This window comes from Castor canadensis, chromosome X, assembly GCF_047511655.1.
Source record: "Castor canadensis chromosome X, mCasCan1.hap1v2, whole genome shotgun sequence".
NCBI classification, from domain to species: Eukaryota; Metazoa; Chordata; class Mammalia; order Rodentia; family Castoridae; genus Castor; species Castor canadensis.
Genome location: NC_133405.1, coordinates 46920123 through 46936188, shown reverse-complemented (window position 1 = coordinate 46936188; position 16066 = coordinate 46920123). Strand labels below are relative to the sequence as shown.

Here is a 16066-nt window from a genome sequence, read left to right as displayed (position 1 = left end):
CTTTCTAGAATTAATATATACAAATAAGAAAACCAAAAAATTATAGACTCACATACAGGTATAAAGAATAATACAGGGTGATCACTTGTACACTTTGTCTAATTTCTCCAAATGATGACATCTTGCAAAACTATAATACCACAACAGGGACATTGACATTGATATAATTTGCATCAGACATTGACCTTACTTAAGATTTCCCATCATTACATGCATTTGTGTGTCACCTGCTGTACAATTTTCTTACCTAGGTAGGTTCATGTATTCACCACTGTGGTGAAGGTATTGAACAGTTGCCACACTCCAAGGATCCCTCTTGTGGCCTTTCACAGACATACCACATTTCCACGTGCCACCATTTCCTGTCTTTGACCCCTGGCACTTATGAGTCTGGTCTCCATCTCTACATGTCAATAAAAGAATATTCTCCAAATGGAATCCTACAGTGTGTAAGCTTTTGCTTTTGGCTTTTTTTCACTTAGCATAATTTCCCTGAAGACTGGTCCAAATTGCTGTGTGTATCAATCAATAGTTTGTTTCTTTTTCTTACTGTGTAATATTCCACGTATAGATGTACAACAATTTGTTTAATAATTCATGTGTTGAGGATACTTGAGCTTCTATTTTCTGGCTTGTCTTAGTCAACTTGAGCCGCTGTAACAAAGTACTATAAGTTAGGTGGCTGCTATGGTTTGGATGTGTACCCCAAAGGTGTGAATTGGAAACTTAATCCTCAAGGCAGCAGTGTTAGGACCTAAACACCTCACACTAGGCCCCACCCTCATGAATAATTAATACTAATTCTAAAAGGGGGAAGGCTGTGAGTTTGATCTCTAGCTTTCTCGTGCTCTCTTACCCTTCTGCTATGAGTTGACATAGCACATAGACCCTTGCCAGATGTGAGCACCTCAGTCTTGGACTTCCCAGCCTTCAGAACCATAAGAAATAAGCCTTTTTTCTTTACAAATTACCCAGCCTAAGGGATTCCATTATACCAGCACAAAACAGATGAAGACAGTGTCTTATAAACAACAGAAATTTATTCCTCACTGTTCTGGAGGCTAGAAATGTGAGATCAGGCTGTGGTGAGGGCCATCTTCCAGATTGCAAACTGCCCAATTCTTGGATCTTCACAGGGGAGAAAGACATCCAGAAAGTTCTGTGGTATCCCTTTTATAAGGCATTCATCTCATGTGTGAGGGCTTGCATGCTCATGACCTATTTGCCTCCCTAAGTTCCCACGCCTCCTAAAATCATCACATGGGGTGTTGTGTTAGGGTTTCAGTGTATGAATCTGGGGCGGGTATACAAACATATGGTCCATAACACAACTATTATGATTTTTAAAACCTGCTATGAACACTTCCATACAGGTTTCTGTGTGAATATAAAATTTCATTTCTCTGGGATAAAAGCCCAGGAATGGCAGTTGCATGTTTCTTTTCTTTTTTTTTTTTTTAAATGAAACTGCCAAACTATTTTCCAGGGTGCCTGTACCATTTCACATACCCACCAGCAATGAATGAGTGATCCAGTTTCTCTACATCCTCACTAACATTTGGCAGTGTGTCTTTCTAAGTTAGTCATTTTGATAGGTGTGTAATGAAACCAGTATTTTATTTTTAACAGAAGCAAACTAGAGAGGAGAAACTGGAAATTTCTTGGAGATAAGATCTCTTATTGTTTCAATTTAAGCTCCTTCAAACTGGATTTGCCTGGAAACCCATTTCGAACTTTTGCAATAAAAGACCTGCATTCAGTTGCCCTAAAACCACAGAGCAATTTCTTATCTCGTCCTGTGCCTCCAGAAAAGCTAAGATAGCTAAGGATGTTTTATTTGAGGAAGCCAGACAAAGAAACAATATAGGGAGAGACTACCTGGGATAATATTTGCAAATAATAACTTTAACATTTTGTTCTACATTGCCCTTTGAAGGGGACAGCAGTGTGGTGCAAATGCTGAGGAGAAAGCTGGATTGTAAGGATGGAGTGAGTCCCAAGTCTGCCGTAGTGAGAGAATGTACATCAAAGAAATTGGAAAGCACTGCACACACTATGGCACTTTATTATTATTTTTTTGTGGTATTGAGGTTTGAATTCAGGGCCTCACAATTTCTAGGCAGGTGCTCTACCACCTAAGCCACACCCCCAGCTCTTTCTGCTTTAGTTATTGTTTTAGATACGGACTTGAGTTTTTTGCCCAGGCTGGTCTGGACCATGATCCTCAGGCGGAGCTGGGATGACAGGTGTACAACACCCACGCTTGTTTTTATTTGTTGAGACGAAGGTCTGCTTTTTGCCTAGGGTGACCTTGAGCCATGATCCTCCCAATCTGTGCCCCTTGAATACCTAGGATTACAGGCATGAGCCACCGGTGCCCAACTTCAGGGTACTTTTTTATCCAAGGAATTAGTTGATAACATTTACTGGAGCACTGCTATGCATTTCTTTCCAAACAAGTTGTCTACCATTAAAAAGAAGGGGATGAAGAATTAATCTAGCACCTACTCGACCAATATACTAGCTCATACAATTTTCTTAACGACTTTGTGAGGTCGGTATCATTCTACCCATATTGTAAATGAGAAAAGTGAGATTCAAGACCTTAAGTATTTACCAGTGTCATATATAAAGTAAATAAATGGGCTTTGGGCTTTTGCTTTTTGCTTTTGGGCTTTTTGGTGTGGAAGGCTTTTGGAAGGGAAGAGAATTGCTGAAGGAGAATTGCTAAAGGGAAATTGCTAGCAAGCCCGAGGGCAGAGACTTTAAGAAAGCTAAAGAGAACATGGGACAGTGCAAGTCTGAACCGAGAACTTTATACATAGGCTTTAGAAAAGCTAAAGAGAACATGGGACAGTGCAAGTCTGAGCACCAAGGCTTTAAGAAAGCTAAAGAGAAAACATGGGACAGTGCAAGTCTGGGGGCAAAGAGAGATTATGCTAAAGAACAGCTAAGAGAAGACATGGGACAGATAAAAACTAGATTTTCATATGCCTTTCCAAAGGAATTTCCTTATAGGATGAATCATATACTAGAATGTGAATTTTATCTCTTAGAACTAATGGATTGTTGCTTGATAGTGTATCATCCTTATAGACCTTTGCTCCAGTATGTGCAGGACATGGGCCAAGAAGACATGTTGCTTCCCCTTGCATGGAGGATAGTGAATGATACCTACCGAACGGATCTTTGCCTACTGTATCCTCCTTTCATGATAGCTTTAGCTTGCCTACACGTAGCCTGTGTTGTACAGCAGAAAGATGCCAGACAGTGGTTTGCTGAGCTTTCTGTGGATATGGAGAAAATTTTGGAAATTATCAGGGTTATTTTAAAACTATATGAGCAGTGGAAGAATTTTGATGAGAGAAAAGAGATGGCAACTATTCTTAGTAAGATGCCAAAACCAAAACCACCTCCAAACAGAAATTCCCTGAGTGATTCTCCACTAGTGGCAGGGCCTGAAGCTACAAGATGATGGTGGACAAGATAAGGCAATAATCCTATTGCCACAGTTACTGGTATTTTCAGCTTTAGTTATTTTTAGTTTAAGTATTTAGTGTTTTCCAGAAAATTACTGTATTTTTTTTTTCTGACTTACAAAAGTTTGTTGTACTTACATAGAATTTTGTTATACCATTGGACAAGAGGTATTTTTTGTTGTTGTTGTTTTAGAAGAACACTTTTGATATTCCTAAATAGTAGAAATAGAATTTTATATGTAAGATTTAATTTTGTAGGTCATTTGTTCAGAAAAAGCTGTAATCTCTATGTTGAGTGATACCTGTAATAATAATAAAATCCCATATCCTAATTTAAATTTTTTGAGTGTATATGGACACTAACTTCCAGACTGCTTGTTATATGTGAAGGCACAAAGTTGCAAACAATAAAAATTTAAAAACCAAAAAAAAAAAAAAAAAATGGCAGAGCCCTCGTTCAGTCTTGGGTCTAAGCTAAATGCAAACTTTGCCTATCCATTTTACTACTCTGGTTCTCTAGAGGGGAGGAGACAAAGGATGCCAGACAGAGGCAATTACATAAAAGCCTTAAAATGCACTTCCCTGACTTTAACTTTTTTGGTGGGCCTGAGGGTTGAACTCAGGCCTTTGTGCTTGCAATGCAGGTGCTCGACCATTCGAGCCCTACCTCCAGTCCATTTTTGCTCTGATTATTTTGGAGATGGGGGGCTCTCAAGAACTATTTGCCCTGGCTGGCCTCGTACCACGAACTTCCTGATCTCAGCTTCCCAAGTAGCTAGGATTACAGGAGTGAGCCACTGGGACCCAGTGAAACAATTAATTTTCACTAATAAAATATTTCCTTGACTTTAATTAAAAGAAGCAAAAGTTACTCAGAAGAAAGGGTTCCTGGCATTATGTGTTATATTCTCAGGTGTAGTCACGCATGGGAGATCCAGCAGTAGTGGGCATATCGACCATGGTTTTTGTTTTCCACACAGTGTTGTCTACTTCCCTCCTTCGGGTTCACTGCAGACACACCTTTACGCTCTGCTCATGTGGCCCTAGGGAGGCTAGCAATCAGGTGACTCCCACCTCCTCCAGCCACAGGTGTCGCCAGGATGATTAGGACTTGTTTTTCTTTAACAATACCTGAAATGTAACTGTTAGAATTGAAATGTGTTGGAAATGTAAAATACATATCAAGGTAGAAATATCTCACTAAGAAATTTATACTGAGAGACCGGAGGTGTGGCTCAAATGGTAAGAGTGCTTGCCTAGAAAGCACAAGGCCCTGAGTTCAAACCCCAATACTGCCTCCCCAAAATTTATACTGTTTATATGATATATTTTATGCATATTGGGTTAAATAAAATATGTTATTAAATTCAGTACATTAACATTAATATATTTTATTACATTTGATATATAAACATATATTTTTCCTTTAGTTATTTTTTTAGGTAGGGTCTCAAGTTTTCGCTCAGGTCCAGCCTTGGACTGTGCTACTCCTACATACACCTCCTGTGAAGCTCAGATTATAGACATGTAACCCCATGCCCAGCTTATCAATTGAGATGTGGTCTTGCTACTTTTTGCCACAAATAGCCTCTAACCAGGAAGCAGACCAGCTGGAATTATAGGAGTGAGCCACCATGCCCAGCCAAATTTAACATATCATGAAATTTATTTCACCTATTTATTTTACCTAGTTCTTTCCAGAAATTTTCTACTGAAGCTAGAGGAAAAAGACTCTTTTCCCCCCCTGCTTCATGAGCAAATAGGGTGTCTCTTTCTTTTGCCCTCATATAATCACTGCTTTTTTTCTAAAGCCACAGTGCGGGGTGCAGGGGTGAGGAAATGATGAGAGATACAGGAATCACCTTAAAAGATTTTTCTTCAAGTAACCACACAAACACATACTCACCACGGATGTAATGTTAGTGTCTTGTCCCAGTCCAATGGGAGTCCCAGATATCTAGAAAGTTTACCAGACTTCTCCCAAACCCAAACCCAAGTACCCATTCAACTTCAAACAGCCCCTCAAATCAGTTTTGCATTCATTCTTTCACTCGTTAATTTATTGAGTGTATATTACAAGCAGCATGAGTGACATAAGGGCAAAAGGCCCAGACTTTTCCCATAGAGCTCAATCTACATTAGGAGGCAGTGGTGGCAGAGAGGATTGCTAAATCTGATGTCACAGGACGAACACTATGGAAGGAGTATGTACAATGTGCTACTATGGAATGTTATGTAGCAGTTTTAAGAATGAAATGTATTTGTGGAAAGATCTCTAGGCATATTGTTTAAGGTAGTGGTTCCTAGACCAGCAGCGTCAGTTCACCTAAGTGTAGTAAACCGGCCTACGAGCATGCACTAGATCACAGCGTTCTGTTCAGCCACAGGTGGCCGGCCACCGGTGAAGGAGGACCCAGAGCCGCAAGTTCAGTTACACATTTATTGAGGGAATTGTTACACGCGTCAGGGCCCACCAAAGGGAGGAAAGGGGTCCCTGGCGCCACCAACCTGGAACCGGTTCTGAGGAAGCGGGCTCACTGGCGGCTCTCGGGTCCACAGTGCGGTTGTCACTGGGGGCGAGGGGGAAGGCGACCACGGTAACGGGACCTGTGGCGGGAGGCCAGAGCTAGAAGGTACTGGTCGTGGAAGACCGGTGCTGTGACACGGGAGATCAAGAGCGACCGAGGGAGGTCGCCTGCCAGAGTGGGGAGAAGGCTGGCAAGGAGAGGCGTGCAGGAATGGTCCCTTGGTGGTGGCAGACATTCCTTGAGTGCGAAAACCATGTGGAGAAGTACCTCTGCTGGTCGAGTCTAGCTGGTCAGCATTTATAGTGTCAACCGGGCGTGTGTCCTTGGGTGTAGTCTGTCCTGCGGGTTAAAGGATTAGTTGCACTCCTGGGTGTGTATAGGTATTCCCCGTTTGGATGGGTGGGTCCTGAAGCTCTCGCTTCGAGTGGCAGCACGTCATGACGTTGTCACAGCTTGACGTGAGTGAGGCCATATTGTCCGTGTCCGTATCACTAAGAACATTGGAGAAAAACCAGTTCTGAAGTGCCACCTTAGACCTGCTGAATAAGAAACTCTAAAGGTGGAAAAAAGAAATCTGTGATTTAACAAGTTGCCCAGGTGTTTCTGATACATACTAACATTTGAGAGCAATTGTTTTAAAAGGAATAAAAAGAAAAAAACAAGTTGCAGAATGAAATGTATAGTGTGATAGTATTTATATCAAAAACATATGTATTTTCAGTATACACATGTATCATATATGCACACACACATACGTGTGTGTGTTTGCATAAGCATAGGGAAAGCCTCGAAGGATATATGCCAAGCTAATAAGGGGTTCCTCTAGAGAGGGCATTAGGATTGCAGAGCAAGGAGGAGAGCAGGAGAGGAATATTAAACCCTCCAAGTTAGCCTTTGAACCTGGCTTTGGGACCGACCCAGACCTTGCTTTCCACCCATCCCTATGGCTTTCTCATGTCTAGGTCAGAGCTTAAATCCTTTTTTTGGGGAGGGTGCAGTACTGGGGTTTGAACTCAGGGCCTCACACTTGCTGGGCAGGCACTCTTACTGCTTGAGCCACTCCGCCAGCACTTTTTGTGGTGGGTTTTTTCAAGATAGGGTTTCTAAACTATTTCCCCTTGCTGGTTTTGAACTGTGATCCTCCTGATCTCTGCCTCCAGAGTAGCTAGGATTATAGGCGTGAGCCAACGGCACTTGGCCAGAGTTTAAATTCTTTTACTCTTGCCCTTCCAAATGAATGAGGGGCATCTAGAGAAAAGTGTAATCTGGTTTCTGAAATACTAGGGTGAACCACCCACCTTCCCCACAAAACTCAAGCCTCAGCAAAAGCACAAAACTGTGATCTTGAGTTGAAGACTGAAGGGTCCATAGAGAAAATGTGACTGCTCTTCCAACACAAACAAACTGCCCCTCACCGAGTGTTTCCACCAGGATGTAGCATATTAGGGTGGATGAAAAGTACGAAGCAAAGATCATTATTGATTCACCTCGAGCCGGGCTCATTCAAATTCATGATAGAAAAGCCCTAGAGAGCCATCCGTGTCCTTGTCATCCAGAACCGGGTGATAAACCACTTTGGGGAAAAAAAAACACCCTGCCCTTTAGAAAGCCAAGCCTGCATTCTATTGACCCACTCTTTTCCACGGTCTGTTTTGGATCTTTTTAGCTGATGAGACTGGTGGGAGGTGACAGAGGAAAAATAACAATAGTAAAATTCACCCAGAGCCTCCAGCATGAACATGGCCTTTTCAAATTATAACGATAAATAACTCTCTAAGCAGCATTCTGGAGAGTTTGTTTCCAGTAAAGTGAATCTGAAGAGAGAAAAAAGTAGTCCCATTAACCTCTGACACAGCTTTCCAGGCAAAAGCTTTCATAACTAAGGACCAATAATATGCTGGCAGGAAGAAGCCCTGTAGAATGGCTGAGTTGCCCTATGTAATCAGAGGGAAGTGAGGAGACCAACATGCTGAGGAGGTATCCCTGTCATTAATGCCCACTTTCTGACTGTCTGGATGCTGGAGGGATGGGCTGGCCGGTACTGGAGATTATGAACTTGACAGCCTGTGGAGAAATAGGCAAGGGCAAAGTCTCCACTGCATTTGAGAGGTCTGAGATGGAGAATGAACACTTCACATGACAGGCAATTTGACTTTGAATCCAGTGTTCTTTGGGCTAAAAGAGCTTGTAAAGCTTTTCATACAGTAAGAAGTAGCAATGGGTTAATGGAGACTAGTAGAATTCAAAGCTAGAAGGGTTGTCCTTGAATTTCTCTGATTTGGGTTAAGAATTTTCCTCCATTTTAAGTATTATGTAGGGCCCTTGATTCCTGCTGACACATATCAAAGCCTGTAGCAGAGCACAGAGAACTTCTTATCACTGAAATGATTAGCTTTCACATGGACATTCTGGAAGAATTCCATGTATTTGGGGGATAGAGGTTTTTAACCTGCTAAAATATTTCAAAAATATTTTATGGGTACCTACTATGTATACCACCGTGTTGAGTGTTATAATAAGTACCATGAAATAATATGTCAACACAGGATAATCAGGCAGTGGTCACTGAGGATTAGTAGAGTAGGTGTGCATGAAAAGTTAATGCCACAATGGTACGAGATCAATTTATGATTTAATCCCAAATTAGTGATATAAACAAAAAAGTTAGGTTAATGATAGAGAAATCTTTGTTGATTGGACAAGTTATTTTTTTTTTGGCGGTACTGGGATTTGAACTCAGGGCTTTGCACTTGTGAGCCCGGCACTCTACCTCTTGCAGATAGGGTCTCACTTTTTGCCCAGGTCAACCTGGACTGCAATCTTCCTATTTTCTCTTCCTATCATAGCTGGAATGACAGGCTCATGCCACCATGCCTGAGTTTTTCCCATTGAGATGGGGTTTCACAAACTTTTTGCCCGGGCTGGCCTGGAACCATGATCTTCCTGCTTTCAGCCTCCCAAGTAGGTAGGTTTATAGGCATGTGCCACTTGTGCACGGCTTCAAGTCAGAAAGTTTTGAAGCCAAAGCAGGAAATTAAATGTGGGCTCTTCAAGAAGTTTCTGTGAAGTTAAGTCATGAGTGGTGGCCACAGGTGATGGAGCTAGGACGAAATTATAAAGTAAGAAGTTGTTTTTCCTGCCTGCCATCCTACCTCTGTCCCTAGCTTTTGTACCACTACTGCTTAGGGTGTCTAGGAGTGAGAATTAGCACCTAAGTCATTGTGTTCTGCTTAATCCAATTTACCTGTCCTATGTCACATTTTTCTCAAGGTCAGCCATCTCCTTAGAAATCAACTTGATGCTCAGTGCCAGTGGCTCACACCTGTAATCTTAGCTACTCAGGAGGCAGAAATCAGGAGGATCATGGTTCAAAGCCAGCCTTGGCAAATAGTTCATGAGATCCTGTCTCAAAAATATCCAACCAAAAAAGGGCTGGTGGAGTGGCTCAAGTAGTAGAGCACCTGCCTAGCAAATGTGAGACCCTGAGTTCAAACATCAATACTACTTTTAGGTAAGACACCTAAAAAACTAGCTAGCATTTGTTGCCCTTAACGCAGAGAAACTAAAGCAGATACCTTAAAGCAACTGAGGCCAATAGGAAAAGGGGACCAGGAACTAGAGAAAAGGTTAGATCAAAAAGAATTAACCTAGAAGGTAACACCCACACACAGGAAATCAATGTGAGTCAATGCCCTGTATAGCTATCCTTATCTCAACCAGCAAAACCCCTTGTTCCTTCCTATTATTGCTTATACTCTCTCTACAACAAAATTAGAGATAAGGGCAAAATAGTTTCTGCTGGGTATTGAGGGGGGGGAGCGGGAGGGGGTGGAGTGGGTGGTAAGGGAGGGGGTGGGGGCAGGGGGGAGAAATGAACCAAGCCTTGTATGCACATATGAATAATAAAAGAAAAATGAAAAAAAAAATCCCTTTTGAGGATAGTAAAAAAAAAAAAAAAAAAAAAAAGAAAAAAGAAACCAACTTGAGCTGAGACAGTAATGATCCATCATGGCTTAATATGATACCCAGGGCTAGACTCTGGAGTGCTTAATTTTCAGAACAACTTGGTGGGATAAGTTTATTCTTCCTATATATTAGGAGGCTAGAGAGAGAAAGTAAATTGAACAAGTTAGATAAAGGCACTGGAATCTGGGCCCAGGTTTTTACATAACATTGTTTCAATGACTTATCAAACATGAAAAGTTCTATACACTTGAAGATTTATAATACTCCTTCAATATTAAAGATCCAGATAATGAATCTGCCAAATGAAAATGCCAAAGTGAGGAACTTGTCCAAGGGCCCATCCTCAAAGCAGTAAATAGGGCTGGCGATGTGGCTCTAGTGGTAGCAAGCACACAGCCTTGAGTTCAAACCCCAGTACCACCAAAAAAAATGTTGGTGGGAATGTAAATTAGAGCAGCAACTATGGAAATCAGTATGGAGACGCCTTCAAAAACTAAAAACAGAGCCACCATTTACTTGGCGATAACACGTGTGTATATATCCAAAGGAACATAAGATACAATAGAATAGATGCAATAGAAACACTTTCACACCCAGGTTTATTGCAGCACTATTCACAATAGCCAAGCTTTGAAATAAGCCTAGATATCCTTTAACTAATGAATAGATAAAGAAAATGTAATATATGTACACAATGGAGTAGTATTTGGCCATAAAGAAGAATGAAATGATGGCATTTGCAGGAAAATGGTTAGAACTGGAGATCACCATGTAAAGCAATGGAAGCCAGGTTCGGAAGGACAAAGATTTGCATGTTCTCTGTCATATGTGGAATCCAGGCCTAATATATAATGTATGTATGTATGTATATATGTATCTCTCTGTATATATATAAGCATGACTATAAACAAGGGACTGTCTGAGGGGGACAAGGTGGGGGAGAGAAAGAGAGTGATGGGTAACAATGCCAACATGCATTGTGTCTGTGTATGAAGGTGGCACACGGCAACTCACCAAAAGCTGTTGAAAACTAGGGGAGGATGGAGAAAAGAGAGCGACAGAGGGGGTGAGTCTAATCAATGTACAATATGTGCAGGTGCAGAACACCACGGGGTAAACCCTTTGTACAATTACTAAACATGAAAAGAGCAGTGAATAAATGGGAAAATATCATAACTAACTATTGGAGTTCTAGAAACTAGTCAAAGGTTTATGGTAGCAAACAAGGCAATGTTTAATAAAGAAAAACTTGTCTGACTCTTGGAAGGAGAGCTTAGTGATGTTTTTACTGACCATTAAGCTAATGTAACTGAGACTTTAGCTGCTGTACACAACAAAGAATATAGACTTCACAAAATCAGTTCAGAAAAGTCACTAGACAAACATACAAATAAACAACAACAAACATGAGAATGAAGAACAGTATGCTTCCTGGACTTACCAGATCATATTTTAAATGTTCAGTTTTGAACAAAAAAAAATTGCCAGGAACACAAAGAAACAAGTTAGTAAGGCCCATACACAGGGGAAGAAGAAATCAATAGAAACTGTTCCTGTGGGTGCCCAAACATTGGACTTTAAATTGAATATCATAAATACATTCAAAAAGATAAAGAAAGGATAAAAGAGTGAAGTGACTTCGGCAGAATGGAAAAATAGAAAGTGCCAGCCCCCACCTTCCCCACCAAAACGTTGATTTAACTATGATATACAGAACAAGATATGTTTACAAAATGTCCAGAATTTAGTTAAGAAGTTCTGGTACCCAAACCTGGGTGTTGTGGTTCAAGCTTAAAACCCCATCACTCAGGAGGTTGAGACAGAAGGATGAGGTCACCCTGGGTGACATAGCAAGACCCTGTCTCAAAAAATCCAAGAAACCAAAAAAAAAAAAGAAGAAGAAGAAGAAGTTGTGATGCTCCAGGCAAACACAAAACAATGAACAGCCATGCTGAAATGAGCAATGAGAGCAATTTCACTTTTCCTGCATGAGCCCCTGTGAACGGCCCAGCTCCAAGAGACATCACAGCCCCGTCATTTCTCGCTTGAGAGGAAAGAGGGTGGAGTAGCATTCAATGACCATATTTCAGGGTGAGGCCTGTGGGATCTGTTTCTGTCCTGCTTTATCCAAAGAGTTAAGTGAAATAGCATAGGTGCAGGAAGGAACAAAGAAAAGAGCTCGTGGCTTACTATAGCTGGCCTTGCTCTGCAATATTGCAAGAAGGAACACAATTGTTGGGATTATTTTTTATGATTTCTTTCTAATTAGGTCTTGAGGTCTCTCTGTTGCAAGTGGCCATAGCCAAAATAACCACTCTCTCTCTGAGAGCCCTAACTAGAAGGAAGTCAGGTGAGACTCAGTGAAGAGCAGATGAATGAAATCATACCAAGTATCTTTTCTGACCACAGACAAATAGGACTAGAAATGAATAACAGAGTGAAAATTCATAAATATGTGCTAATAAAACAACATATTTTTAACCAATTGGAGCCATGTATGGTGACAAATGCCTGTAGTCCTAGTACTCGGGAGTCTGAGACAGGACGATTGTGAACTCAAGGCCAGCCTGGGCTACATAGCAAGTTTAAGACCAGCCTGAGTTATATAGTGAGACCCTGTCTCAAACAAACACACCAAAAATTGGTCAAAGAAAAAATCAGAGAGTGTCTTGAGATAAATAAAAATGAAAACAAACTTTCCAGAACTTATTGGACGCCTCATGTATATCAGCTTTTCATCACTATAGTGAAATACCTGAGGAACATAACTTCATAAAGAAAAGAGGTTTGTAAAAAAGTAGCTAGCATTTGTTGCCCTTAGTGCAGAGAAACTAAAGCAGATACCTTAAAAGCAACTGAGGCCAATAGGAAAAGGGGACCAGGAACTAGAGAAAAGGTTAGATCAAAAAGAATTAACCTAGAAGGTAACACACACGCACAGGAAATCAATGTGAGTCAATGCCCTGTATAGCTATCCTTATCTCAACCAGCAAAAACCCTTGTTCCTTCCTATTATTGCTTATACTCTCTCTACAACAAAATTAGAAATAAGGGCAAAATAGTTTCTGCTGGGTATTTAGGGGGTGGGGGAGAGAGGGAGGGGGAGGAGTGGGTGGTAAGGGAGGGGTTGGGGGCAGGGGGGAGAAATGACCCAAGCCTTGTATGCACATATGAATAATAAAAAAAAAAAAGAAAAGAAAAGAGGTTTGGCCAGGTGCAAAGGCTCAAGTCTGTAATCCTAGCTATTTTAGAGGTGGAGACTATTCAAGGCCAGTCTGGACAGAAAGTTCACGAGACCGCATCTCAATCAACGGTTTGGCATGGTAGCATATGTTTATCATCACAATGACACGAGGAAACACAAATAGGAGGATTGTGGTCTAGACCTGCTGGGGCATGAAGTAAGACCCGATATCAAAAAGAATCAATGCAATAAAGGGCTGGCCAAGTGGCTTAAGTGGTAGAGCACCTGCCTAGCAAGCATGAGGCCCTGAGTTCAACCCCAGTAGAGGGAAGGAAGGAAGGAAGAAAGGAAAGAAGGAAGGAAGGAAGGAAGGCTTACATAAGAAATATCCTATTCCCCTTAGAGGGCAAGGCCCACCCAATGACTTCAAGGACCTCCCACTAGACCTTGCCTCTTAAGGGTTCCACAGCACCTCCCAATACCATTCATCATCCTGGGAACCTCGGAGGACACTCAAACTGTATTCAAACCACAGCACAGCAAAAGCAGTACTAAGAGGGTAGTTCATGGCAATAAATGCCTACATTTAAAAAGAAGAATGATGACAAATAAACAACCTAACTTTACACCTTAAGGAACTAAAATAATAAGAACAAATTAAACCCAACATTATCAGAAGGAAGGAAATAATAAATATTAGAGCAGAAATAAAATGAAACAGAAAAAGTAGAAAAAATCAACAAAATAGAATTGGCCTTCTGAAAAGAAGCAAAGTCTGTTGCCATACCATTCTGAACATGCCTGATCTCATCTGAAAAGAAGCAAAATTGATAAAACTTTAACTAGAATGAAAAAGAAAGAAGACTTAAATAAATAGCATCAGCAATGAAAGGTTACTATATTGTATTGTTCACTTAAGAATTTTAACATGGTAGGTCTGTTATACCCTCTTACCACAGAAAAGAGTATAAAGGAACCTTGTGTTTATTACCTTGATTGTGACAATGGTTTGATGCATGCATGCATATGTTAAACTCATCAAATAGGATACAATAAATATGTGTGGTTTTGCATATCAGTTATACTTCAATAAAGCTGTTTTTTTAATAATTGTAATTAACATCACACGTACAAGTTAGAAAGGAAGAGGTAGAACTAGCTCTATTTGTAGGGTATGTGATCTTACATTTAGAAAACCCTAAAGAATCCATACATGAAAAACAAAAATTAGACTTAATAAATGAATCTAGCAAAGTTTCAGAATATAAGATTAACATCCAAAATCAGCTCTATTGCTATGCACTAGATGAACATTCCAAAAAGCAAATTGAGAAAACAATTATGTTGTAAATGCACCAGAAAGAATAACATATTTAGAAACAAATTTAATTAAGGAAGTGTAAGACTTATAAACTAAAAACATCACATATTGTTGAAAGAAATTGAAGAATACCTAAGTAAACTAGAAAGACATCCCTTGGTCACAGATTGGAAGACTTAATATTTCTGCTATGGATTGGGTATCCTTTGAGTGTGTACATCAAGGGTTCATGTGTTAGAGGTTTGGTCCCCAGTGTAGTGGTATTAAGAGGTTGTGGAACCTTTAAGAGATAGAGCTGAGGGAAGGGAAGAGGGGAGTGTCTATTCAGTTGTGTGGGTTTCTTTCTCTGATCAAAATATTCTGGAATTAAATAGTGCTGGCAGTTGGGCAATATTGTGAATGTGCTTAAAGTCACTGAATCCTAGACTTTAATACAGATATAATGTAGACGATTTTGTGTTACATGAATTCTAGCTCAGTAAAAATTTATAAGATGCAGCTAATTCTTACAGTCACACAGTCAAAATAGTAGATTTCTGAGGAAGGGAAAGTTTACAGCTTCAAGGTCTGTCAATAACCTAGGCCAGGGGTTGGCAATCTACCCTGGCCAAATCGGGCCAGTGGTCTGTTTTCATAAGGCCTATGATCTACGAATGTTTTAAAAAATACTTTTAAAGATGGTTAAAGGCAATACTAACAAATAAGACTGTGGCAAAGGATTTTTACTGGCATATGTTAATTGTACAAAGTAAGAGGTTTCATTATGACATTTCCACACATGCATATAAGGTACTTTCATCATATCCATCCCCTATTACTTTCTTCTCCCTTCTTCTCCTTTTCTATTATACAAAATAATGACATTTCCACATGTGTATACAGTGTACTTTGATCCTATTCACCTTCCAATCGCAGAGACCTTTTGAGGGCAACAAAGCCTAAATTATTTACCAGCTAGCCTTTTACTAAAACCGATTGCTGACATGGTGATGATAACAGTAAACCCTAACATTTAGTGGGTATTTCCGTTTACAGGGCACATTCATTTTTCTCTTAGCTGACTTTCAAAGCAAACTTGTGAGATAGATTTAACTGAAGCTTGGACAGGTTAAGCCTTGCTCCGTCACCTGGTAGAACTCAGATGATCTGAATGTTTGTGTTTTACCCCTGCAGCCCATTGCCTGTCTCCACCCTTTAGAAGAAAGTAAAGGGCCCTGTGAAAATGCAATATGATTTCGATTTAACAGATCAGCCCAAGGTTGAGAAAAAGGCCAAGAGAGCTTTGGCTAACTCACTGGGATCTCTTTCAGCTTTGTATCTCCTCTGGCAATGGTCATATATTTTTCTAAATGAAATGCCACCCATATTGAAGGGCTCAGGAACTGTCAGGCCAAAATCTTTCAAGTGCCATAGAGTTGAATAGTAGGCTGTATTTCAAGCACATCAGGTCAAACAATATAATAAAAATTGACTCGTTTGTGATATGCCCCCTCTATTGGAGCTGTAACATTCACTCCTTTCTCTAATATCCTACATCCAACCAGACAGCTTATCATCCACTTGCTATTCTGTCTTCCCACCAATTTAC

The 16066-nt window shown here is 40.4% G+C and overlaps 1 pseudogene; it reads left to right on the top strand.

The window, feature by feature from the left end:
• Window positions 1-2962: 2962 nt before the first annotated feature.
• LOC141419432 (cyclin-C pseudogene) lies at window positions 2963-3902 on the top strand (annotated as a pseudogene).
• The last annotated feature ends 12164 nt before the right edge of the window (window positions 3903-16066 follow it).